This window comes from Rhinolophus sinicus, chromosome 15, assembly GCF_057876585.1.
Source record: "Rhinolophus sinicus isolate RSI-liver-muscle chromosome 15, RSI-T2T, whole genome shotgun sequence".
NCBI classification, from domain to species: domain Eukaryota; kingdom Metazoa; phylum Chordata; class Mammalia; order Chiroptera; family Rhinolophidae; genus Rhinolophus; species Rhinolophus sinicus.
The window spans coordinates 117,861,303-117,889,292 of NC_142515.1; the positions used below are offsets into that span (position 1 = coordinate 117,861,303).

Below are 27,990 nucleotides of genomic sequence, written 5' to 3' on the forward strand. Positions count from 1 at the left end.
TGGGAATCAGGGATTAGAGCCATGATTCAAAACCCGCAGGTGCTGTTGTTTGCTTCCGTGTGACCCACAAGCTAAAAGTGAGTTTTACATTTTTAAATGGTTCATATATACATCAAAAGAAGGATATTTCCTGACATGGGGAAATTATATGAATTTCAACTTTCAGTGTCCGTAAATAAAGCCTTATTGGCGTACAGCCAAACCTATTCCCTGATGTATCATTTATAGCTGCTTTGGTGTTACAACAGCAAAGTTGTTGCTTGAGTTATTGTGACATTTGGCCAGCAAGTCGTAAATATTTACTACCTGACCCTTTACAAAACATGTTTGCTGACCTCTAGGTTAGAAATGCAGGCTTTCCGTTCCCAAAGGCCTCTGAGCTCCTTGCCCTAACCAGGCCATCACACCCTTCCGAGAGTTCTGCAAACCTAGAAGAGGCAGAGATTTTGCGAGGCATAAACATGGCCAAAGCAGTTTTCCACTCTTCATCCAAGGCAGCAGTATCAACCCACCTTACCCCACCTTCTACTTGCACGCCACAGAACGCAAGTACACGGCATGGCACTGCTTCAAGGGGACTTCCTGTCTCTGCTGACTTAGAGAAGCAGAGCAGAGTTTCTCCCAAATGAAGAAGTTTCTTTTCATATTTGTTCCCTGCAACGTCTCACATCAAAACGTGAATAACACAGACATGAATAATACTGTTCTAGAAAGGGCCCTGAGCCCATCCAAAGAACAAAGTTGGGCTAGCCAGCAGGGAAACCCTTGAAGATCCTTTAGTTTACTATAATTCTAAGTAGGAAAAAAAAAAAAAAAGGTTAACAGAAAAATATATCAGTTATGAAGTTTGTCATTAAGTCCCGCTATTGAGGCCTTGCTCACTAAATCTCAGTTGATGTCAATAGGACTCATTCACTCATTTCATTCATTGGTTCGTTCATTTCCTCAGCAAACACATCTGAGGAACTCCTATGTGTTCAATACTTTTCGGGATTGGATCATCGTTAGCAGTCATCCAAACAGATTAAGAAGAAAGACAGCACTGTCCTCAGAGCTTACATTCAAGTTAAGAAGCACAGACACTTTATTTCTTTTTAAAGAGAAAATAAGTAAAAGATAAAGTATGTCAAACGATGATCAGTGCTCAGAGGAACAAAAAGCAAGGAAGTGGGAGACGAATGACAGGAGAGGATACAGCTTGAGATGAGGCCAGCGCCTCACTGAGAAGGCAGCGTGTGAGGAAGGGCAGGAAGGAGGCGACAGAAATGAGCCAAGTGACATCCCCCAGGAAAGCCTTCCGGACACGGGAAAGAGCCAAGTGCAATGGCCAGGGCGAATGCCTGCCTGGCGGGCATCGGCTCGGGGAAGTGCGTGCTCGCGCATCCTGGAGAACCAGGAGGCAATGGAAGAGCAGAGAAGAGCCAAGGAGGATGGTCTGTGGGTTGATGACTTTACAGAGGTGGAATGGGCAGGTGGGGAGGGTGGGAGGAGGGGTCGTGTAGAGTCTTTTAGGTCATCGTGAGGGCTCTGGCGTTTACTCTGAGTGAAGGGTGAAACCACTGGAGGATTTTCAGGGGGGAAAAAGTGACATCCTCTGAGTTGTATTTCACAAGGTTTCTCTGGCTGCAATCAACTCTAAGAGGACAAAGCGTGAAAAGGAAAAACAAAGGGGCAGGGGGAAGAAAAAAGTCTCAATTAGGAGACTACTGAAATGATGTAGACAAAACGGGAACCTGCTTAGACCAAAGTAGCAGCCATGGAGATGACAGTCATTGAACTGTGGACATGTTTTGAAGGTAGAACAGATAGAATTTGATAATGTAGTGAATGTAGCATGAGTGAGACAGAAGGCAACGATGATGCGAAGATTTTTTGCTGTGCAACGGGAAGAATGGGATTCCAGGTAATGAGATGGAGAAGATTTCAGGAAGAACAGACTTAGAGCAAAATCAAGAGTTTGATTTTGGACATACTAAGTTTGAAAGGCCTGTTAGACACCGAAGAGGAAATGTCAAATATGTATCTGTATATACAAATCAAGAGTTTGGGAAAGAAGCCCGCACTGAGGGTATAAATATGAGAGTCATCCACATAAAAATGACGTGAAATTCATGTGACCAGGGAATTATCAAGGGCAGGGGCATAGGCAGGAAAGAGGAGAGGCCACTTGTTCGTGACGCTAGCCCTGGCGGAATATAATGCAACTTGACCACAGCCACACTTTAATGGTATAGCTACACACGCTTACCCAGCAGCCTCGAGGAGTTGGGAAACTCTTGAAATAAGAAAAGGAGTAGAGCAACTAAAAGATGTCTCAAAATAGATTCACCATGTCTCACAGAAAGTCCCCTGGGTAATAACTCGGGACTTACTTTTATTTTAAACTCAATGATCAAATTTGGCGATCTCATTTCCAGCACATGGCTGACCAGCACTTAGCAGGAGCCTATTAGACGCATGCACAATGACAACAGCCAGAAGAGACCGAGAAAAATGAGTCAGATACAGGTTAAATGGTGCTGGAGACTAAGTCTAGCCGTCCTGGTGCTTGGCCCATTTCTCTTCCTGATAAACGACTCTCCCACCTTATCACTCAGTAGTAAGTATATATAGTCCCATCTTGGCTAGCCTGAGTCATGGGCCTGCTACCGTTTCTTCACACTATTTTGTCCAATGTGTATTTAGGAGAAGGACTGAGTACTAAGTGGAGGAAGGTACGAGGGGCAGTGCTCAGCCTCTCCTGGAGGACCCAGCAGTTCCGCTCCAGCCCTCCGCTTGCACCCACTGCTCAGGCCCCCCCAAAGCTCCACAGTACACCCTCTCCCCCAAGAGGTAGGTCAGTGACCACGGAATGTTACGAGGGCACGATTCTTCAATAGGATGACCATATGATTTAGTTTCCAACCTGGGATACGTCTGCGAGTACAATAGGATGCTATTAAAACAGGCAGCAACTGAGACTGTCTCAGGCAGAGAAGAATGTGAGGGCTCACCCACGTCATCCACGCTTCTCCACTCCACTCCCATTCCAGCACCTTATGAAAGAATTTCTCTCAACCACATAAAATACTCCTTGAGATGGCTTCTAGTAACCACAATTTTCCCTGTTTCAGAACATTGCCAGAAATAGTTTAGTACGTTAGAGATTTGAGGTCCCATGAAAAGTACTTTCTGGGCCATTCTGTAATCTCTGGTTATCATTCAGTGAGCATCAGCTACACCCCAGGAGCCAGGGACCCTGATTTACAGAAGGTACTCAGTGTTGGTTGAATGCATGCTTAAATGTGGTAACTCATTCAGTCCTCACAAACCAGCAGGGAGCTGACCTCTCTTGACTGATGAATTCACTGATGCCCAGAAAGGTTATGGAATGTGGCTAAATTCACACAGCTAGGTGGGAGCACCAGGATTGTATTTTACAACTGCCTGGCTTCTAGCCTAGTCTTCTTGCCCTGTACTACACTGAAGAGAAAGATGGTGAAAGATTCATGAAAGACATGAAGGGACTTCATGCCCCATGAAAATGGCTGAGCCCATGAGAGACCAGGATGTTTCCTCTGTCCTAGTTCCCCAATTAATCATTTATTTCAACATACAACTACATGAAGAAAACGTCTATGAAAATTCTCCATGTGACCCCCCCACCCCACCCCACTGAAAATACAAGAAACCTTCTCAAAGGTTCCTAAAATGACTGAAAATACCCACTGAGGAATCTTTCAGATGGCGCCACAGGCAGGTAGCTCAGCAAAAACACAGCCCGAAGTCCTCAATACTTCTTTTGTAACAGCCAGTAGTTTGTTCCCTAATTGAGGACTTATCTCTCTCTCCCTGCTGCAGGTTTTACACGTCGTCTAACGTCTCGGTACCAGCTGGCATTTGCTAGTGCTGCCCAAACATGACTGGGCCTCACAACCACCTGGGGGAGCCCCTGTTAAAATATGGCTGCCCAGGCCTCACCCAGAAAGGCTGACTCTGGATGTCTGGGGTTGGGCCAGGCAATCAATATTTGCAATGGCTCCCAGAGTGATTCTGATGTAGTCAGTCCAAACCCTCAGCTTTTGGGAATCAATAAACACCATGAGGGAGAAGGTTTGCATGAGGAAAAAAAAAAATCACAAGTGAGGCTCTTGCCTTTTCTGCCAAGGTACCATTTTTCTCCAAGATTCTTCTTCTTGGTATTGAAGCAAGACAGCAAAATCCACCCAAAACTTTCTGCAGTGCTCCTGGAGCCCAGTGGAATTCACATCATTAATAAGCTGAATATACTGGTAAATTAGAGTATGTCCCATTATAAACTTCACTGAAAACTCTTCCCAGTACAGTCTACAGTAGTACCTCAGTTTTGGAACGTAATCCACGAGTTCTGAAACGTTAGAAAACAGCCGACAGCTAGGCCTCAGGATCTTGCACTCAGCGGGAGCCGTGTGACATGTTTGACTTCTGAGTCATGTTCTAAAATTGAAGCATTTACTTCTGGGTTTACGGTGTTCGTAAACCAAAATGTTCGTCAACGGAGACATTCAAAAAGCAAGGTACCACTGTATTTATAAAATCCTCAGGTATTTTTCAAATTTAACAACATGGATTATAGGTAGCCTTCTTAATATTCTGCTGAACTCAATTTAGATTCTACTATAATAAGCCCTTATCCCTATACATAAATATTTTTAAAAGAGTATCTTTTGTAGAGTTAGGTAACAGAAGACATAAATATTTGAAAAGTTTAACATTTACTTTGAAATCTGCAATTTGTCCATCAGCTCTTAAAGAAGCTCAAGAATTATAAAAGCCCTGGGATTAACACATAAACAAAAGTGTTTCCAGTAGAGAGAACAATCTCTTCATGATGATCAAAATGCACCTTTATTTTTGCCTATTTTGTACGCACATTGAAATCACATGGGGAACCTTAAGATTCTGATGCCTTGGCCTCACCCCCAAGTATTGTGACTGATATGGTCTGGGGCATCGCCTGGGCCTTGGGAGTTTCGCAAGTTTCCTCAGTGGCACTAAAGTGCAGCTAAGACTGAGAATCACACTTTATACACAATGCACTGGGAACGCTGCGTCTGAATGAAAGTTCAGGCAAGTCCCTGATTCCTTGGCAACTCTGAGACATAGGGCCTTTGGCTCACTTTTATGTAAAACACAGTCTCAGCTCAGTAGTTCGACTCTCCAATCTCATAAATATCAAGTGTCTGAATTTCTCTATTTAACTGAGCTTTGATCTTCTCCCTTCCCCAGCTCACATAAATGGGGGCAGTGGAGGGGTGGCAGTGGTCCAGCCCCCTGTCCTCTGCTCTTTCTGCTCACCTGCCCCACACTTGTTTCTGCCTTCATGAAGGTGAAGGTGGGGAATAAAGGAGGTATGGGGTGGGGAGAGATGAGCCAGCACAGGTCCCATGTAGCTGGGACACTCCTTTGGGCTTCTGGCCCATGGTTGCAAGTGAGGTCCCTGCTAGGTCGGCAGATACTGAGCAGTCTCTTCCCTAAACGAAGCTCTACTTTGGTCTCTCAGAGATTTCCACAGTGGGACACCTCTCCCCCGAAGTTTTCCTGGTTTTGAACTCCTTCCACGGTTACTTTGTGTCCTGCAGTCACACCAGCCTCTTGCAGTGGAGGTTTCCTCACCTCCATGTAGGTCTCAAGATGAACTCTCTCCCTGGCCCCAGTCTACAGCTGGACCAGAAATGCCCTGCAGTGTGTAGGCGGGGAGACAGACGTCCTCAATTAGAGAACAAAAAACCAGCTGTTAAAAAGAAGTATTAATGACGTGGGCTGTGATTTTGCAGAGCTAGCTGCCATCTGATTCATATTACTGGCCTTAAAAAGTTACATTCTCCCTTTTGGTGGGCAGTTTGACCATACCTATTAAAATTCTAAATGCACGTAAAATATGACCCTGCAATTTTACATCTAGCATTCATCCTACAGGTACACCTAAGTCTGTGCACAAAGTTATATATGCAAGGAAATTCACTTGAATTATTTGTAATAATGAAAATTGAAAACAACCTAAATGTCTCTCATTAGTACAATAGTTAATTAATTCATGATCATTCATATTACAGGTCATTATGCCGAATAAGGTAGACCAATCTGAACTCTTAGGGAAACAGTGATAAATCCTATATAAGTGAAAAAAATAACTAGTTTCCGGATAGTATGCATGGTAAGCACGCACTTTTGTAGAAGAAAAGATACATGTGCATATGTACTTATGAATCTAAATGCCCACAAAACTATTAAACTATTATCAGTGGTGGTCTTTGAGGAAGGGAGTATAGTGGAACAAAAAGGCAAAAGGGGTAATTTAAGGATTGCTCAGCTCTCTATGTTAAGATTTAACCTTTGCAATTATAGTGCACTTCTGTATTTCCTATGTGGCTTTTTAAAGGGGGAAACAAAGAAGAATGCAAACACATGATTGGCCTGAAAATCTTGGGTAGCACTTCCCACTTTTAACAAAACTGTCCTTACATTCCCAGTCTGGTTGCGATTCCAGCCTCTCTAAATTCCTGGCATTCTTTTCTCATCAGATGCTAATTAGCCTCCTGTTTCCCTAGAGTCTTGCAGGTACAGAGGTGGGCTGGCGTCTCCTGGGCACCAAGTCCTTGGTGTCAGAAATGTAAATGACCCCAGTGGTCTCCAACCAGGCAGCTGGAACTCTGTAAGCTCAGTGAATAATAGCAAATCAAATGCTTAACAGATGTCATCAGGTATGGATGGAGCTTCGGTTGCCACCACCACCGTGGGCATCGGACCCCAAAGTAAAAAGCTGTCTGGCAGTGATTGCTCTCCCTAAATGGGTCAGACGGGTTTATCCTGACTTGGTACAAACAAACAGTGCCCTCTTCTGCCCAGCAGCAGAACTTCTCCCCAGAGCAACAGCCTGGTGGAATATCTAGAACTGTCGTTTGGTCAGATTGTGGCTTGCAAAACGGGCCAGAGAGACTGAAAAATAACAGATTATGAGCCAGAGAGCCATTTGCAGGAAAGCTGTCATTCTGACTCTGCCCTAAATTCATGTCCCAATTTTACAAGTATCCTATTTTAACCACAGTAAAAATGATAAAAAGACTTAAATAATAGGGTAAGTCCTATCTATTAAGCTGGCAAAAAAAAAACTTTAAGTGCTTAAATTTTATATTGCTATGATGAAGAAGAAATATTATCCATGGCATGGCATGGAATAGCAGCTCAAGATTTCTGAGAAACACTCTGGCAGTAAGTTACTTTTTTTTTTTTTTAAATCTCTTATTATATGTTAGTCCAGTAACATATAATAATACATTTAGGGACCTTTCCTAACAAAATAGCCCCAAAGAAAATGAAGTAATTTATATGAAGATATTTAGAGCAGTGTCATATTTCATCATGTAAAACTGGAAAAAAACTTACATACATTTGGCAAGCAGTAAAGAAATGGTTATATGACATACAGCATAGTCTCACAAGGGCTTTACCATAAAGCCATTAAGAACTGTAATTTCAGGGACAAACATAATACATGCACTGCGTGTCTGACACAGTAGGAAACGTCAGAATACAAAATGATGGTCATAGTCTGAGAACAATGCAAGTGCATAGAACGGCATAGATTTTAGAGAAACAGATTTAGTATTCACTCATCTATAACAATGATGAAGTATGACACAATAAAGAAGGCAGTAAAGGGAGAGAAAGCAAGACAGAAAACAAACTGTTAACTATTATTTCATGCTTCAATCCTTACTGCCTCGTCTCAAACCATCACTTCCTGTTTTGGAAGCCAAGAAAATCTATTTTATTACATTAATAGTTTGTTAATAGAGAGTATTCACTAATTAATATGTAAGAAAGCAAAATCGTCTTAGAAAGTTATGCCAGATCTCCTTTCTCATCGCTTATTACACATATAGCTTCACACATTTTTGGCTCATATAGACACAAGACTAAGGAAACTCTAGGTCTGTTTGTCAGTATTTATAATCTCTACTTTAAGGCTAAAAATCAAGTTTACCCAGAGGGTTCTGTAAAATGAAAATCAATTTAAAATGACAGAAAGTTCCATGACGCCCCCGATAAGGCTGAAATGGGACAGGTTGCTAAGGCATCCCATATTAAGAGCTCAGGCAAACAGCGAGCTTTTACAAGCCTCATTATTAAACTCACAATATGTCCCCAGTTCTGGCCTGCAAGCATTTCAAGTGTGGGCTTGAAATGTCTAACAAGACACACACTTTGCAAGGGCTCACCCTCTCTCGTAAGGACAGGCAGTGGTTCAAAATTTATCTGGCGTGAGAATGACACGAGAAGTTGTTAAAGGAGGCTCGCATTCCTGGGCCTCCTTTGCTAGAGATTCCATGGAGGTCTGGACAAGACCGGGGAATCTTTGTTTAAACAAAAGCTCCAGCGGGTTCTGGTACCGCTGGCCCACATTGCACTTGGATAAATACTAGTGTAGCAGACAGCAGGGCTCCTTGCATTCACCTCCTTGACAATCTGTAAGTCTCCTTGGAGCTGAGATTCCAGACACTAAGTTAGAGAACACAAAATCCACCCAATTCTTAACATCCCCGAGTACTAACACTCTACTCGAAGCTTCCAGTGTTTCTCACCTGGACTCTTGCACTGGCCTTCTCACAGGTCGCTCTATTCCTACACACAGCAGTCAGAGGGGCCCTTTTGAAGCCCAAGTCAGATTGTGTGTCCCCTCTGCTCAGCCTCCTCCTAATTCTCACCTCGACCTACAAAGGTTCCTCATGACCTTGTCTCTAACTACCTCCCTATCCCATCACCTCTTCCCTCCTCCCTCTCCACTCCAGCAGCAGCAGCCTCCTAAAATACAGGCCCTTTGCCCTTTCTGACCCCTTTGACTGGAATGCTCTTCCACCAAATACTCTCCTGCTTATGCTTTCACTTCACCGTCACCTAAAGAGAGGCTCTCCTTGATTCCCTTAGTCTCTGTCATCCTTTGTCCTCTGTTCTTCCCCGTCACACTGACCACATGACACATGGTGCACGTATGTCTTTGTAAGAGCAGTGACTTTGTCTGTTGCCTGCATTACACAGTCCCAGCAGTTAGAGCAGCGTGTGGCATATAAAAGGCGCTCAATAAATACCAGATGAACGAATAAATGTAGGGATCTCACATTTGGGGTCCACGGGAAATAAGACGTAGGGAGAAGCCACTGGAGTCTATTTGGAGAGTCCAGCTTTATATGTGATGGGGAAGGTCTACTCTGCCTGGCCCACTACAGTCCTGCATGGCCAACGGGATCTTCGTTTTCAAGAAGGAGGAGGGATTTAGTCTTGGCTGCAGAAATCACCATTCACATGACCCTACTGCTACTGCTGCTCTGATTCACGTCACCGTGCTGGAGACCCACGTGGTGGACACTGAAATGAAGGAAAATTGTCCAACCTCTTCATTCTACACCCTCGCTCTCCAGGTTTAAAATAGGTGAATAGAGAAAATATTGCAAATCTGATGTTTTCTGGCTGTTGAACACATTCCTTGGACAGTTTTCCTAGTGGCTCTTTAAGCTAGGTGTGTGCAGAGGCAGAGGCACTGGGAAGCCAGTAAAGATGCTACCCCCAGAACTGCTCACTTGCACCTGGGACTCCTGGCAGCTGCAGAATGTTCCAGGTGGGGAAGGGACGTCCAGCTGCACGCAGGAAGCTTTCCTGTGTAAGCAACTCTGGTAAATTGCCTAGAAAGGTCTCAGAAGGAAGGCCCCTAAGTCCAAGGTTCCAGTAATTTATCAGAATTTTCTGTTCCAGTTGTAAATATTCACTTTTGTTTCCAATTTTGTGTTTATAGGTTTTTTTGTTTGTTTTTTCCTCCTCTGAAAGGGGGCCTGGGTTGTATACCATCTTTGTGTGTTCATCTTGACTTCTCATGAAAGTTGGAACTCCTTTGGAATGGAGATTGTATCGTATACTTGCTGTTTCCCATGCACCGGGGATAGAACTGAGCTCACGGGGGAACCTGGCTAGTGGCCTGTCCCTTGACTCCCTGCCAGGATCAAAATGGGCTTAGGGGGTTGTAAAGGCTTTGGGACAATTGCTTATCCCTTCACGGTACTTTGCTTGAGATGCTAGGGGGCCATTCCCAATTTACTACTTTAAAACCAAAAGAAGCTTCACAGTCCCCCATTAACATTATCATATTTATTTTAAAAAGTAATACATTTTTATTTCAATTAAAGTTTAAAAGTTATGGCTCTCTGATTCCATATGCCTTCATTTTGAGTGAGTACTATCTACAAAGTAATTAGAGAAAAACATGGAGAAGACAATTTTTTTTGTAAGAAGTGAGAAAAAGTCAGAAATGTTTTATGAAGATCCAATTCAGATTGAGCTATTTATAATGAGGACTCGTGGACTTGTAGCTCTTATTTCATGTAATTTTACTTATCAGTAATGGGACTCAGTGAAGCCAAGTTCCGCATGTGCATAGGAATTTTTATTTGTTTGCTTGTGTTAAGAATTAATTGCCTTTAGTTAATCAAAGAAAAAGGACCGCTCTCCAGTTTTTATATTAAGTAGAAAGAAAACATTAATCACTACTTAAATGGAAAACTTTGGCCAGGCCCAATATTAGTGAGGAAATATAAGCTCCTATATTTCTTTTCACAAATATATTCTCTAGAAAAATGAGTAAAACTTGAATATAAAACACCCCAAACTGATTTTTTCAAGTTAGGGAACTTTAAATAAAATTATTTATAGCTATTAAGGTAGTAAACTATGAATAAAATCAATAACAACACCAAGTCAGTAATTTAAACTAGTATCTAATAGTAAAATGAGTAGGCTAATTTCACCCTAATTTTTATATGTGTTTAATAGACTATTACTAAACCAGAATTGATTATCTTTTATCACTTAGGATAGAATTAGAGAGTAAATTACCATGATCATTTAAAATTATAATAATTCAATCCTTGAGGACAAAATTTAAAATTTCAATCAAATAACAATCCTGGTCAGTAAATTTTCTCCTAGCAGAAAGCAAAATGACGTATGGAGTTCATAGGTTGACCAGCAATACAAGCAATATACGTGTAGAGCTAACAGATGAAAACAAAGTATGTTCTTAAGTACATATACCAAAAATTATGATTCAAACTCTGAAAGAGTCATTTCAAATGCTTTTTTTCCCAGACACTATAGTGCAATGGAAAGACTGGTTGAATCTTAAGTCCTTCAAGGTTTGGGTTAAATTGAACCACACCATATACACAGAAGACAATAAAGTACTTATATTTTTAGTCTGATATAGTGAGGAACATGCATCCAACTGATCCCAAAGCACATCATTTAGAATCTACTTTAGAAGAAAAGGGTCTTAAATCTATCTCTGATCCTTCACAAGAGGTTCAGGCCTGATCCTAACTAGCTAGCGCTATGAAGATAAGCTTCTAGAGAAGCATTAGAAGCTCGGGTTCAATCAGAAGTTCATGAAGCTTGGACCATAATGTCTACTGTCCACAAAGTTGAAGGCTCTGTAAATATCCATAAATGCTGCAAACAATCTACTGCTAGTTTTTTCCACAAAGTCTTAAGACGCAGAGCAATGATCAATAGTGAAATTGTGACTAAAATTCTACATACTTCTCATGTAAACTACCAAGCTAAAAACCACATACTTGAAATTTCTCAAAGAGGAAACTGGCATAGATTGTAGGTTGAAAACATAGAAATTAATGAATCAATAATCTGGAACAGTGCTTTACAATTTTGACATAAATTGCACAGATTCCATCCAGATGGAACGACACATACCAAGGAGTTGATGAGAGTAAACACATTTGTAAGGATTAGAAAACTCCCATCAGAGATATAGTGACATAAAATCTCACTGGTTGTGTTAGTGAGTTTCAGTGTTTTAATCAGCTGTTCCATATGAGAGCACATTACCAGGAGATAATTTGAGAAAATCTGGATCAAAAAAGTTTGGGGTAGTTGCTGTTGTCTTGTCAGTTTGAAATAAGACCCTCTCTAGTGAACATCAAAACCTGGGTTCATATCATTATTATGTTCAAGTAATGGTGACTTTGACCCATAGTTTGCCCTTACTGTATCACCAGGACCTCCAATAAGGTTTTATTTTATGGTGGGTTTGAAGAAGCAATAACAAACTTACAATAACATTTGTATTTCATAAGCTACCTGAGATCCTCTATATTCCGTCTGGCATCTATCTACCTCTGTAACCCAGCCAAGGTATTTTCACCTAGTTGTCTTTTCAAACAAAGAATTATAAAAGTAATGCCTGTATTTGTTGAAAATACAAATTTAAAAAAGTAGCTTTCAGTTTTCAACAGTCCACTGATCCGAGATGAGAAGTGTGTGCCTGTGTGTGTGTTTTCCTTGCACATACACACACTTCTCAGGAACAAAGTAATGGAATTTGACTACCCCCATTCCGTCTCACTCTTTCCAACATTAGCCAAATTATAAAGACAAGATAACTCTAGGCCTGTTATGGCAAAGATTAAACTGAAAAGAAAGGTTCTTTTCTACCCAGCTCAAAATATTCACCCTGAAATTGCTAGTGGATAGGAGAGGCTAACTGACATATTATACTATCTTAGCAATTGGCTCTGAATCAAAACTATAATCTGAAGCCCCGTAACAAAATGAGAAAAGTAGTATTTTTGAGATGATGAGTTTCCTTAAATTATGCTCTGCAGTGATATGAGACTGGCTCTTTCTGGCAATCACGGGTGCCATTCTGTCACTCACTGCCATATATAATTGGTTATTTCCCTCTACCTTTTCACATCGTTCTCCTTCTCTCATCTCTCTTCTTTCCCTAACTCAGTTCCCTCTCTTTGTTTCCTTTCCCCTCTGCCTTAACACTGACACTGTCACCCAGGCCTCACACTGGCTTTCAGTATTCCAGCTGAACTAGCTGGATCAGTCATTTTCAATCCTTTTCTGTCCCAGCACTTGTGAGAGGTGCATGTAGCAGGCATGCAAATCGGTATTCAAGCCTCTCTCTTCAGCACTGATTTGAGGAGGTGGAGAAGGGCATATGAGTTCTTCTAGGAACAGGGAAACTGTAGGTTGAAAATTTCTTCTAAATATTTCCAAGGAAGGTCCAATGAGCATGTTTCCCAACGTCCCTTCCCCACCACATGGGGCATCTCTGCCCTAGAGCTTGCGACCCAAAGTGGTGATCCACAGGCCAGCAGCACTGGCATGACCTAGGAGCTTGTTGGAAATGCAGGCTCTCAGGACCCCACTCACTGAATCAAAATCTGTATTTTAACTAGGTTGTCATATTCAAGTCTGAGAAGCACTGCTTTATCACAACAGGAATACAGTAAAACACAGCACATCTAATGGTATAGATAGATGTCACTCAAATATCAGTAACAACGTATGTGATAGAATAGCATGATCTTTGGAGTAAAGTAGGCTACCGTTTATTTCTAACACCTAATAACTGAATCTTCAGCAAATTATTTAACCTTCTGGAAGGAACCTCAATTAACTCATGTAAAATGGAAATAATACCTATCTTGCAGAGATAATTCATATATAATTCTTAGCACAGTGCCACGCGTAGAGTAGGTGTGGGATAAATGGATTTTTAAATTTAATTGTTAAAATTATTTGTTATTATTATTGTCATTATTTAATCTAACATAGTTTCATATGTTATTAAAAACTACTCAGATCAAGTTATACAGACATGCTTCTCATCTTCCCAAAGCTCACAACATAAAATAGACAATAACTATATGGGCAATTGCACAAAAAAAGCAATGTACTGACAAGACAACACATTCATTCAAATCTGTTTGTGCTGAAATTTTAGTGAGCCTGAGCTGGGTTTATTAGTCTGACCCACTGATTAAATAGCAGTATCTGACACATAAACTACAAAATCAGGAAACTACTAAGAGATGATGAGATTAAAACTTCAGCAAATAAAAAATACATCAAGGAAGAGTCAAAAATTTGGGAACACAGAGGTTTTATCCTGTTAGATAAACTTTTTTTTCCATCATCGTGTCAATGATAATCTCTAGTGGAATTTTTAATGATCTAATGCAATCTGAACTGACTAGAAATTTCTTATAAACTCAAGCCAAACACTTAATTAAATGTACTAAACATAAATGGCATACTTTTTAATCCAGTCCCCGAAGCAAAAATATCAGAAAAGGCCTTTTACTCTTTGTTAATTCAAAGATAAACAGAGCCACCTCTTTTTAACAATCCACCCACCATGTCATTGTGCTGTTTATACCTTTTCTAGGTAAGAGCCCTTAACAATCTCGAGCCTGAAAATTAGGAGTAGAAATAAATAAAACACTTTTTGAGTTGTTTCAAGCGCTTCTCTTTAGTACTTCACATTAAACTCCCAGTTCTCAACATACCTTCATTATGTTAAAAAATGTAATTTTAATAAAAGATTGCTTACATTGCATTCACGTAATGAAATGTCCTTTTGTACTTGCTTTACCAGAAGTTAAGCGATAACTATGAGATTTTCCCTAAATCTATCCCCTTCGTACTATGTTTGTATTAGTTGACCTCAGATGGCTAAATAAGCAAAACCCATTTCCACTTGACTTTTATCAAGACCATTTCTCTGTTTTCTCAAGTTATATTAAAATGACTAACATCATTTACCTCTTTATTAATGTTTGACCATTAATAAATTGTATTAATTTAGCTAATCCAAATAACATTCTGATTTATAAAAATTAACTTGAAATGTGTATTAATAAAACAATCAATTATTTGGGGCTTAGAACAGATTTTGGTAGGAATTCAATTGGAAATTCCTGGTATATGTAACAGGAAAAGGTTACAATCTTGAGTTTTCAACACAGACATCTTTTTACCCATTTAGGACAGGACTTTCAGACCAGAAGCAGTCTCTAGATAACTTAAAAAAACAAGGATTAGCTGAAAACTCAATCATGGGTAGAACTCCAAGATTGAATTAATTTATAAAGTGGAATATAATCCATTTTGAGGTATCAAACACCTTTTAGTTTCCTCTTTGTCTGTGCTTTTGCTTTGTTTTGGTTTGTTTTTAAGTCAACTTCCCATCTAGAGAGCAAGGGTGTGTTCCCAGTCAGCTAAGTAGATTTCAAGGGACTAGAAATATAACAGACAAGTAAAAGAACTTCCATCCATCCATCCATTCATTCATTTATTCACTAGGGTTACATATGTGCATGTTTGTTTCTAATCTCTATAAATTAGGGGGGAAGTATTACCATTTTGCTGTTAAAATGGTGAAATAAAACATATTTCATCAACAAAGGGCAGGAGATACTAACTGATGATTATGAACAATCATGGCTTCTGGATTTTTATTAACAACGGCTTGTTTGGAAGGTGCGATATGTCAGTTGCTGGTACACGATAAGCAAGACAGCAGGATCCCTGTCCTCGTGAATCTTAAAGTCTAGTGAAGCAGAAAGAGAAGTAAACTAGAGAATAGAATGGGGCACTCAAAGTACACGTTTCTATGGGAAGATAAGGGAGGGGGGCCAATCCAGAACGGAGGGGTCAGGAAGTCCTACCAGGAGAAAGAAGGATGGCCAAGCTGAAATCCGCAGGGTGTTGACACGAATTTATTGCCATTAGTGATCAAAGCAATAAAAGGTAAAATAATGATAATTTACAATGTGTTTATATGTTATTATTTTAAATGATTTCAAAGAAAAATAACATCCTGTTTTGGTGAGAGGGTGAGTGTAGGGGAAACAGCCTGCGACAATACTGGTGAGAATGGAAGAATTGGTATTATCACTCTCGGTACAGTGTGGCAATATACAGTAAAAAATATAAAAATGTGTATACTTTTTGACCTAAAATACCAATTCTAGGCATTTACTCTGAGGAACAATTAAACATATGGAAAACACTATCTACAATACAATCTAAATATATAAGTATATGGTGATGATTAAATAAACAATAGTACATTCATATAATGGAATAGTTATTAGGTTGGTACAGAAGTAATTGTGATTTTTGCAATTATTTTTAACCTTTTAAACTGCAATTATTTTTGCACCAACCTAATATTAAGTCATTAAAACAGAGTAAAACGAAATATTTATTGACATAGATTCAGTCATGATATATTAAATAAAATACATCTAGGCAGAGGAGGAACCCATTTTTGTTTAAAAAACTACACACACACACACACACACACACACGACGAAAGTTCTGAAAAGATACCAAAAAAATGTGTTAAAGTTATCTCTGGGAAGTAGGATCATGAATACATTCTCTTTTCTTTCTTTCTTTTTTCACTTTTATTTTTTTTTACTTTTTGTGTGTCTCTATTTTCTGATGTTTTACATTGAAACTACGCTGCTTTTCTAATAAGAAAAACAAAAATTATGAGACCAGGAAAAACCTTTTAAATTCTAAATATTTATAATCCTACTTTCCTCCCACCTCCTAAGGAGGATAGATACCGAGAATGATGTTTCCTTTTGCTACACAGAGGCAAGGGTTGAGAACGAATGGGTCAGGTGCGAGAGTGTAGGATTTCTCTACATAAACCCTACATAGTGCCACCCAGACAAGAAAAAACTATGATCCTGAAAAGAGACACAGGGAGAAAGTGGGGAAGACAGGCAGAGACGAAGAAAGGGAAAAGAGGAAATGTAGAGATAAGTACCAAGCAGCTGCTACAATTACTAGAACTTTGGAGAAGGAGGAGCTTCCAAGAAGTTTTGCTATGTCATATATGGTGTATCTCCCTCCTGAGGGTTCACACAAAAAATCTTTAGAAAAGCCTCACATACTAGAATAGAACTTGTGTGTATATGAGAGGAGACACAAGTGAAAGCAGCCATTTTCCTATTAAAATGTATAGTCTCCCAGAAGTGAAAATAAATAAATAAATAAATAAACAAACAAATAAATAAGTCTTATAATGATGTGACTGAGAACAACAACAATAAAAAAGGTTGAAAAGGAGATGATGGCAGGAGATTGTTTTTCATTTTCTCAAAGCCGTAGGCACACATGTGGGAATCTCAGAGCTATAATAGCTATTCTTAGAGCTGGTAATGCTTTGGATGGCTAAAAACAATGTGCCACCTGAGAAAAGAAACTAGAGAGGCCCACCCATCACAAGCAAAGCCAGGAGTCACTCAGGTGCAGCGCACATGGCCGAGCAGATCACCTAAGGTTTTGCAGGCCTGGGAATAGGAGAAGCCTTGAATTGAGAAGAGTCGTAATATACTTCAAGTTTTTCACATCAAGGGAAAGTGTCAGTTGTAAAGGAACAAAATCATGAAAGAGCTCAAAAGAAAGAGATTTAGAGGGAGCCTATATATGAAGATAAAACTCCACATAAAGATGAGGTTCTCATCAATACAGCCAAAATGATCTTTATAAAGATCAGCTTATGCCACTCTCATAGCATCAGCTTAGGCCACTCCTCCATGCAAATCTCTCTAATGGCTCCTTATTTCACTCACAATGAACCACATTCTTTACAGGGCCCCCCATCTCTTTCAATCCCCATTTCTTGCGCACTCCACGTTGACTTCCTCGTTATTTCACTAATACACCAAGCACAGTCTCACCTTAGACGTTTGTACTAGCTGTTCCCTCTGACTGGAATGCTCTTCCACCAGGTTTCTTCCTGGCTTACTTCTTCCCTGTCTTAGACCTTTGCTCAAATGTCACCTTCTACAAGTCCCACGGTAACCACCATATTTAAAGACGCAACCAGCTTTCACACGAAGCTCTACCCCTACTTTCAATTTCCCTTCTTCTGCTCTATTTTTTCCCTTAGCACAACCACCTTCTAACTTCCAACTTACATATTATGTTTATTGTTTTACTGTCTGTCTCCCCTACAAAGGCAGAGCTTTATGTGTATATAAGCACTGGGGTGTCCCAAGCATCTAGAATAGTGCCTAGGACTCTATTTGTTCTCAAAAGATAATTTTCAATAAATAAATTAGGAAATAAAGCAGCATGCTTGTTTCAATCCTCAACGTTAATTCAGGGATCTGGTTACCTTTAAGGTAACCATGCAAACTAAGGATAAAAAAAACTAAAATAATTATAAGAACTTAAAATGATTCTGTTGGAGTATATGGAGTTTTACTATCAAATAAATGTTCAAATTGTTATATGGTGCCTATTTGTGTCATTTCTAAGCATTCTTCCTTCTCTAAGATCTTGATGGTAAAAAAAAAAAATGGCTTTTAATTTTATAACTACCGTGTTTCCCCGAAAATAAGACCTAGCCGGACCATCAGCTCTAATGCGTCTTTTGGAGCAAAAATTAATATAAGACCCGGTATTATGTTTTATATATTATACTATATTATATATTATATTATATTACATTATATTATATCATATCATATTCCCGGTCTTATTTTACTATAATTTTACTATAAAATAAGACCGGGTCTTATACTAATTTTCGCTCCGAAAACCACATTAGAGCTGATGGTCTGGCTAGGTCTTATTTTCGGGGAAACACAGGAGGCTTCAATTTCTTCACCTGTAAGATAAAGGGATTGATGGCACCAGGTCATCGTAATGATCTCTTCCAAAGGGTTGCAATTCCACACATATAACTTTCAAGTGTGTGTTCCAATATCAAAATCAGAAATATTGTCAGTCCTAACCCTTCACGTAATGTATTGACTGGCCTGTTTTTCTGTCAACTCCCTTTAATCCATCGTCTCACCTTCTCTGGGTTCGTCTACAAAATATGAATTCTAAATTCATATTTATAAAAACACAAAAGCAAGAAAATAAGAGTTGAGAGGCTTTTCTTAATGTAAGAAAACCTCTGAATTTTGGAATTATTAAAAATGCTAAAAAAATGGAGCAGAATCTATTGACAACCATTCATAAAACAAGACTGTTAAGAAAAGTTCCATGTGGCAACATTTGCATGCATTAAGTCTGAGAGAGGAGGGATTGCTCCTCCTTTTTTTCTCAACTGCAACCTCTTTTCTGATAATAAGTGCTTCTCTATTGCATAACACAGTAAGGATCACAAAAAGTCCAGTTCCCAGCATTATCTCCTATGTCTTACTATTACACTGAAGATTTCTATTCTCAAGCTTTGATGGCTTCACACAGCTTGGCAAAATGTGAAGAGACACTAAATTCCCAAGTTCAACAGCTTGTAGTACCATTTAGAATCATTTTAAATCCATTAAAATAAAATGAAGCAAAAACTAATCTGTAAATTCAGCATTGTTTCAATTAATGATAAGAAACTATGATTTTTATGAGCAAACCATGCATCCATAACATCATGTCAAAAAAAAAAAATACCTTGTGTCAAAAAAAGGAGTGTTTTACATATATTTCAATGTTCATCTTCTGTCTTTGTCACTCAATCTAAATAGATAACTAACATTTTCTCATGCCTTCAAAATCTGAGGAAATATTACATCTTAAAGTACATGCATTTCAGAGTTACTGCTTCATCACTGAACAATTAAATCTGTTTAATATGTTACAATGATCTTCTCATTAATTTGCCCGGAGTAAAAACAAGAGTTCCACACAAGATTGATCAAATGACTTTTAAGTCCCCAATGCTGCATTGTTTCAGAATACAAATGGGAGCATATTACATCCACATGAGCACGCAATGACTTCCTAATGAGCAGGTGCCATCCTGGCGATTGAAATACACAATGATACCACCTGCAGACTAAAGAAGTGCCCAGGACTCTGCATTTGAGACCTAGCACTGCAACTACATTCTTTGCTGGCTCAATCGAAGCCTCATTTAGACTGTAAATGAATGTGCTCTGGATGAGTGTATTTTATAAGTGTATTAAATATATTTTATAAATTGAATTTTTTTTTTTTTTTTCAGAATCTTTAAATGTCCCTGATTCTCCGTCAGAAATTCTTTCCTTGGCTGGGCTATGCCAGACTAAGATTTCCAAAGACTGGGTAAGAATTGAAGTTAAATGAACCACTGTATCCCTTCCTCCTCTATTAAGTATCTTGAATTCCTCCTTCCAGAGGCCACTTTAGTACAAGATTATAATGGCATAAAATAAGCCCCCAAAAGAAAGAAAATTTTAAGGAAGTCTCCACATCAAAACGAGTACTTCTTCCCTCATCTTATTTATTCAAGAACAAGGATTTCTGGAGAAGAGAGAATGTCAAATCCTCAGTCATTTTTATTAAAGTTAGACAAGCATGCAGTTTCCTAATAGCTTTCAATTTTTTCAGCAGTTACAAAGTCCTTTTCTGCTGTCTGGTTGGTCTTCCATTCACAGTTTCTATAGTGTACTGTGTTCGTCCATAAAATCAAACAAATGAGAAAATGCTTCAAAAAACTGCTTGTTGGAGCCAAAAACAGATGCTTCAAAAAACTCTCTTGTTGGAGCCAAAACAAAATGGATTAGGACGCATTATACCCGGATGCTACACCGAGTGCATTTCACTTGAGAAAGCACAAGAAAAAAGGCAGAAAGGCTCCGAAGCTTGGCACTCCTTAGAAAAATAAAAGGCAACTGGCTAACCAAACAGCAGTCAAAGACACCGAGGGGAGAAATACTGGAGGGACTGCCGGTTAAGTTACAAGCTAATTAAACATAAAAATGGTATCCATGTATATCGGTCAGGATTGGCTGTTTTATACTTGGGTAACATAAAAACACCAAAATATCAAAGGCTTAGCACAAAAAAAGCGTTTCTCACTCACCCAGAGCTGCTGTCTGTGCAGGAGGCACCATCTGGGTTTGCGGCGGCCTTGATCTCCTCGTTGGGAGAGGTTATCGCGAGGACATCGCTGCCCTGTGACCTGTGCGCTGGACCCAGGTAATCCCAGGCACCGTACCTGTTCCCTGTCCGTCAACCTACGCTCTGCCCACCACTCCCATACTGGGAACCGGTGTGAAGAACGTGGCCTTGAGAAAGCATTGTGCTGTTGAGACCATCTAGACCGTTTACGTGACTGAACCCCGTTAAGGCCGCCATATAAACTGGCCGGCCATGGGGAGAGCGACTTGTCTTGCGAATGTCCAGGACAAGCCTCGTAAGTAAGTCCCCTTCCTTGTTAAGCCACCAACTACCAGTCGGGAGTGTCTGCCTCTTTCTCTGTGCTCTTTTTGTCCTCCACGTACAGGGCCCAGTTTGCAAACCAACACTCGGGGCATCCAAGATCACAAAGCAGGAGGGAGTACACAGGGCAATCTCATTTGGGTATTAAGTACTTCGGCACCAAAGCAGCACCTGTACTCACATCTTATTGGCTAAAGAGAGTTACGTCATCACACCACACCTCGAGGGGGCGTGGAAATACAGTCTCTTTCCCAGCCCCTATGCCCCAGCCTCGTGTGCCGGGAAAGAGCAGAACCAGAAACAATGGAGAACAACCCAAATATGTTCTGCACCGTGGAGCTTAAATGAACCCAATTTCCCTTCTAGATGTCAAGCTCCACATTGCCCAGTTTGTTCACTGTCCTAATCTGTGCTTTACCAACACATTTATGTGGAATTATGGGATATAAATTGTCATGGAAATATGAAGGGAACAGATACATAAATGATGGTGGGATGAAGATTTACATAAAAGATAGGATTATTTTATACTTAAGGCAGATAAGAAAAACAAAATTGAGAGATAGGTTGAATGAATTTTGCTAAGCAAAATTATTCTCATTTATTAAAGTGAACTAAGGAATGATTGAGTTGAAAAGTATGAAAATAAAAATGTAAAACGATGTTATGCTTCTATTCCTAAATTCAAAATTGTTATGATTTTGATAAAATATATCTCAATTTTACACATTTGTAACGACAGATGCCTTATTCAACAAGATCATTTGTAGGAAAAACCTAAAATAACAATTTTAGAGCTAGCTGGATGCACGCAGATTTTTTAGAGCACAATTAACAACAAAAACCAAAATCTTTACATATTGCTACATATCATCCAGTACCCTGCAACTGATTGTTTTCTTTATTCAGTGAGTAGACTTAGGAGATTTAAAAATTGCATTATATCATCAGCAGGGTTTAGACATGAAAACATTGGCAATATGTGTGTGAAATAACAATGTGGTGTGAAAACAAAGGGTAACAAATCCAAAACCAAAATTTTTCACTATGTACAATGACAAAAAATACTTCTAAGAATTTGAAAAAGTTTTAATTATAGCTGATGTAAACAACATGATTAAATCTGTAACTTCCATAAAAGTGGGCAGAGCAGAACCTAAAAATAAGGTTGAATGAGAACAATTTGCAATAATTTGTTTAAATCTATCATCGATGAAAATTAGAGAACTAGAAAACGAGATGAAAAACTTAGTCTAAAAGAAATGAGCTATGCCTATAAATTGATTCTTATTGTAATAGATATAGTGATTCTATCCATCACAATGGGTCTTAGCCCTTCTTAGCAGTCACATCGTAAGACAGCATACTCATTCCAGAGGTCACAATTTCTCAGCCCCATTTTGGATTTCCTCTGTTGAAAATGTCAAGTGCAGTGAGGGCAAGGTTATTACTGGGCCTAGAAATCTTGCTTTTTCCTCAGTCCTGATTTCATCATAATAAGATGAGTGTTGATAAGCTGGAGCTCAAGGAGAGGACAGCGAAGGGTTTAGAGATATACTCTTCTTATGAAAAATGGATAATGTTCCTGGGATATTTCACTTAGAAAAGCCACAGAAATAATATGATGGCTCTCTTACAATGTGAAGAGCTATATTGTATAAAGAGGATTTGATTTATTCTTTGTAGTTGGAAAGGACCAATTATGATAGGAATAGGGATAAATACAAGAATTATTCATAACAATTATAACTCACCAAATAGATAGTATTTGATAGTAAACTTCCTTTATAGAGACCATTTTAAAGTTGAACGCTTTTGATGGGAGGGGAGGGCAGGTGTGTAGAGAACATTTATATTGAATGAGAGGTTAGAGGAAATAAATGCCAACATCCTTCCCAATGCTCAGATTATTACAATCTATATATTCAGGGCCTTGGCACATTTCTTAGATACAAATTTGATTGGTGGGGGAAAAGATCATTGATCCAAATCTGGTAACTTAAGTGAACAATTAAGCTTATACCAAAACAAAAATGTGTGTGTGTGTGTGCATGTGTAAATGAAATGAGACCTTAATGAACTAATTTTAATATATTGCTTTAATATTTATATATTGATTCTGAATAGAATGCTCAAAGTATTTTTTTGGTTGTGTTGGTTTTCTTGATTTGTGTGATATTTTCTAAATGTGCAACATGTTTTTCACCATAGTGCTATTATGTTATTTTGAAAATTAGGGAAAAGATTTAAATATTCACATTCCTATAACTCTAGCACAATCACTGTTATTTTGATTCATCTTTTTTCCCAAACTTTTTGTTCTGAATTTACTGTTTACATGTAGTTGATCCTAGTTATTGATGGTAATTGTGTTCTATAAAGTTGTAGCAAACACTGAAACAGCAAATATTAGTATTTGCTAAACCATTAGTATATAACAAACCATTGCACCTAGGGGAAGTACGGGATTAGGTTCCTGTCAGCCTGTGGTCACAAAATTTTTGATCCACCAATCATATAACCTTGTTTTATGTGTTTCTGTTTAAAGTGACCTTATTTAGTATAAGTTGTTGATTCATTAACATCGAATTCACAGCCACGAGTACTGCAACTCATGCCTGAACCAAGTGAATCTATCATATTTATTTCCTCCATGAGGCATATCAGTCTTCTTTTGCTTAGGAACAGTAGACAGCACTTCAGCGACACACTGGGGGCCCCTTGAAACAATGAAATCACTAACAAAAATGCAGAAACCATGTCCCTCAGTAGGCTGTGAAAAGAACACTTGTTTATAGTGTGAGAGCTGCTATAGGGCAAGAGGGCAGAGCATCATCTTGTTCAACCTCGCCTGGGAATGTGGGCATCAGGACACTCTATTCCCCACTCTGCGCATGTCCATGAAGGACCACAAAGGAGCATGAGTAGGCAAATCCATGAACAATGACGATCAACTGGATTTTGCATCCTCTTTCCATGTTGTTACACAGTATTCGTTAATGTAAGTTTTAGTGACTACCTACAAGCAATCAAACAGCTATAACACAACTTATCCATGCTTAACTCGTTGTACCCCACTAGCTCTGCATCAGTTAGGAGCCCGGGGTTGCACGTAATGGGCAACCCTCCACAAACAGGTTTACAAAAATGAGATCTCTTCATTTATATAACCTGAAAAGTCCAGATAGTACTTCTGTTTGGCTTCAGACATGGTGAGCCTAAGCAATGTCACTGGGACTCAGTTTCCATCACTTGGTTCACATGTCCCACGTGTGGCGTCTGTCTTCGTTTCACATGGTAGACAATAGTGGCAGCTCCAGGCCCTATATTTTTCTCAGCATTATATCCAGCATGGAAGAGAGGTGACCCTTCCCAGATATATTAATTTTCAAGAACCTACATTTTTTAAAAAAAGCAAGGACCCTTTCCTATATAGCATAACATGTAAACCTTTGTGGAAGTTTCAAGTATTTAGGTTTTGATATTTTCATCCTTCTATCTCTACGTATTTATGCTAACGTTTCAAGTGCATAAGGAGAAGAGACAAACTAGGTTTCTCATATGTGACATTGAAACCCACATAAGCATAAAGGGTTGCACTTGCTTTGTAGATGAGAAACTGCATCTATCAAAGAGGTAGCATAACTGGCCAAGTTCACACAACCAGGGTGAGCCTGAATCAAAGATTTAAACATGAACTAAGGTCGCTCTCTGATCACAAAGCCCAGGTCATGTCTCCTCTGCCACACACCTCTCATGGTGGCAGGACTCCAGACTTTGTCCTGGGACTTCGTACAAGTGGAGACACTAAAGCATACGGATGAAGGCAGCTTTGGCTCCTATGTGTTTTCAAAGCTTAAATAAAGAGGCATATGCTGAAATGTAGAAGGCTTATCAAAAATCTAAATACTGTCATCAGAAAATTCCCCACATTTTTTAAAAGGCTGCATAAACCACGAGAGCTCTGATTAATCTATCGTTTGCCCTTGATTATATAATTTTCAAGGCTTTGGTTCACGGGAGAGATCATACAAAAAATAAAAATCTCTCTTTTAGCAGTTTTAAAAGAATAGCAGGGTAATGGACTAGCTACATTCTGAGAAACCTCTTTCAACGTTATCTATATAAACATGCGAATATTTTAAAACAAATATCCCAAAGGGGGATTCAAATCAAACCTCACTCCCTCCTACTCTCTAACTTGTCATATGTCTTTTGTTTATCTTTTGCCACAACACAACCCACTCTCTTTGCAACGAGCCACATTGGATGCTCATTTTCCTCCCTGTCCTTCCAGATTTAACCAGGATGATAACAGGCTCACTACAGTGCCTGCTCCATGCTTTGCAATCATTCCCGGGATCTAGGAGGCTGCGTACACAGCCCTGTCGTTTACCTGGGACTCACAGTTCTGCTTAAGAGAGACACAGCACATCTAACACTTAAGAATGTTGATTGACATGGAAACTGTAGCATCTGACACGGTATATCTTTAACTGGATGGTTATCATTACCTTCACTGCCATGATGTTAGTCAGCGTTGAAAAGAATGGCTCGATAACTAGCTTAGTTGATAGGGCTGGAATCTGGCGTTCATTGCTCATTTGGCCCCGGTAACATCAATTGGTGACACGTTGTTTTCTTGTCACAATAAGAGCATAAACTTTTTTTAAATCCATGGATCACTTTTAAGTTGGAGGCCACCAAGGCAAAAACCTCCAAAAATAGTATTTAAAATGGTGACTCTTTTTAAAGCCAAGCCTGTTGCTTCACTGGTTTCTGGAAAGGCTGAATCACATCATGAAGTCATCTCCCGCCCCCAACCACACTCTTCAGAGAACTCTCAGACATATGTGATGGGTGAAGACAAAGGTTTATCCCAGGAGAAACAGTCCTCGGCCCCTTGAAGACACTTGAGAGTCTAAAAGGCCACACCTGCAAACCGGACGTGAGCAGTGTCACGGAATCTCTAACCACAATCAGTACAGTGAATATTGACATCTGACCTACAGAAAGGGACTTGAGTGATGGCTTAGTTCAAGAAAATGAGCCAAGACACTCAGGTGCCTCTAATGAGCTATATTTCTCAAGTAAAGGACAGGCTGCAGGATAACACAAAGTCCAGCACTCGACCTGGAAACCTAATTCCTACATGGTCTTCTGTCGATGTCACTGGAGAAAGGAATGACCCACTGAAGCCTCTGCAGCCCCTAAACACAGACCAAAAGCCAAAGGACCGGGATCAAGTTGTATTATAGAAAAAGAGGACAGAATCCACCCGTTTGCAGCCATACAGCCTGGGTTTGAACCTTGCTTCTGGACAGTGATGGTAGAAGAAAACAGACTGAACACAGGGGGGAGGAGACAAGTCCCAAGACGCTGCCGCTCGCCTTTTGCTTCCTCTTCCCACTGTTGGGAAAATGATGTCACATCAACACAAAGAACACTGAAAACCAAAGTAGAGTGGTTACTGGGTCTGGGAGCCATTCAAGGAGCAGTGAAGTGTCATCACCAAAGGGTAGACTATTGTCAGCAAGAGAGGAGATGGAGCAGACACAGGAGGAGATACTCACCTCAGGCCCGTCAGGGAGGAGAGCTTGTCTGAGTGCCGCGGGGCCAGGGAAACCGCAGACAAGGCCAGCCCACCCCTGCCCCACGGCTGTCTTCTGACCACGCTTTGCTCAGGGAAGGAAACTCACCCATTGTTTCTCTGAGGAGGAGTTAAATTCTTCTACAAGTTCAACTGGTGAATCAGATGGGGATTCCGGGGAAGGGAAAGTCATACGCAGGAAACGCATGACTTGGTACAACGGGTAACTCGGGCTCTAAGGAGAGCTGTGAACACCCCCCAGTGCCAGATCACGTCAGAATTTAAACTTCATCAGCAGTGTCGGGACACGCTGCTATTTCATGGGTCCATTGCAGAAGAGATGGAACTGTTTTAAAGAGCTACGTTTAGTTATCATGCCAGGTTCTGAAAAGGTCAGAATAGTTGAAGTCTCGAGACCTGGTGTGATCCAGGGTCTGGGGATTCAGCTTTTAGAGCAGGTGTATGATCTTTTGGAAGACATTACAGAGAGGTAGGTTTACAGGAGCACGATGCTGAAAAGTATGACTTACAGTGTGAAAGCTCGCCAGTTGAAATGTTTTGAAGAAAATGTGAATTTTTGAGAATTTATTCTAATCTGCTGCCAGAGCTTAAGACCTACATTCAAAGGTTCTTGGCTTACACAGAAACAAACCTATAGGGGTTAGGGATAGCTGGAAGTCATTCACCATCCTTCTATCTCTTTGGGGGGTTTTTTACTGGAAAAAAATGGGACAGAACAGAGTAATATGAAGCAAGTTCACAAAAGCAAGAAAAAAAAACCCTTTGTCTATCTTAGCCTCTTTATGGGGAAAGATCTAAGACTTTGTTTGGTTACTGTTTACTGAGCCTTAAAACACCAACTTTATATCTAGAACTTTATTTTTCTTAAGGTACTAATCAGCTTGAATACAGGACCATGTAATATTGAATTGGAAGTTTTACATTATACCACAATATGATAAAAGCAATCGGAGAAATAAATGACATAATGTGTCCAGTAATACTTTTACCTGCTGTTTTTTTTCAGATTCATTTTTCAATCAGTGAAAACATTACTTAAACACTAATTCCTTTTCCAGTTAAGCAAACTATAAGTAGAGTCCAGCTCCTTTAAGTTATGTTGGACATATTTGTCTCCTAAAGTTTGACTTCTTACATACCAAGATATTGGTTGTCTTACCATGTTTTAAATGTAAGCTCATATACAGAGGGTACCCCAAAAATATACACGCATTTTAAAACAGGAAAAAACTGTATTAAAATTACGCTGATGGTAACCACTCTGAGCACCTCTTGTAATTGCAGAAGTCAAAGGTGACTTGTATTCATCTTTTGTTATCGGTATGTAT

At 39.6% G+C, this 27,990-nt stretch overlaps 1 pseudogene; it reads left to right on the plus strand.

Annotated features, from left to right (window-relative positions):
- Window positions 1-1,336: 1,336 nt before the first annotated feature.
- Window positions 1,337-27,222, plus strand: LOC109446895 (serine/threonine-protein kinase Nek4 pseudogene; annotated as a pseudogene).
- The last annotated feature ends 768 nt before the right edge of the window (window positions 27,223-27,990 follow it).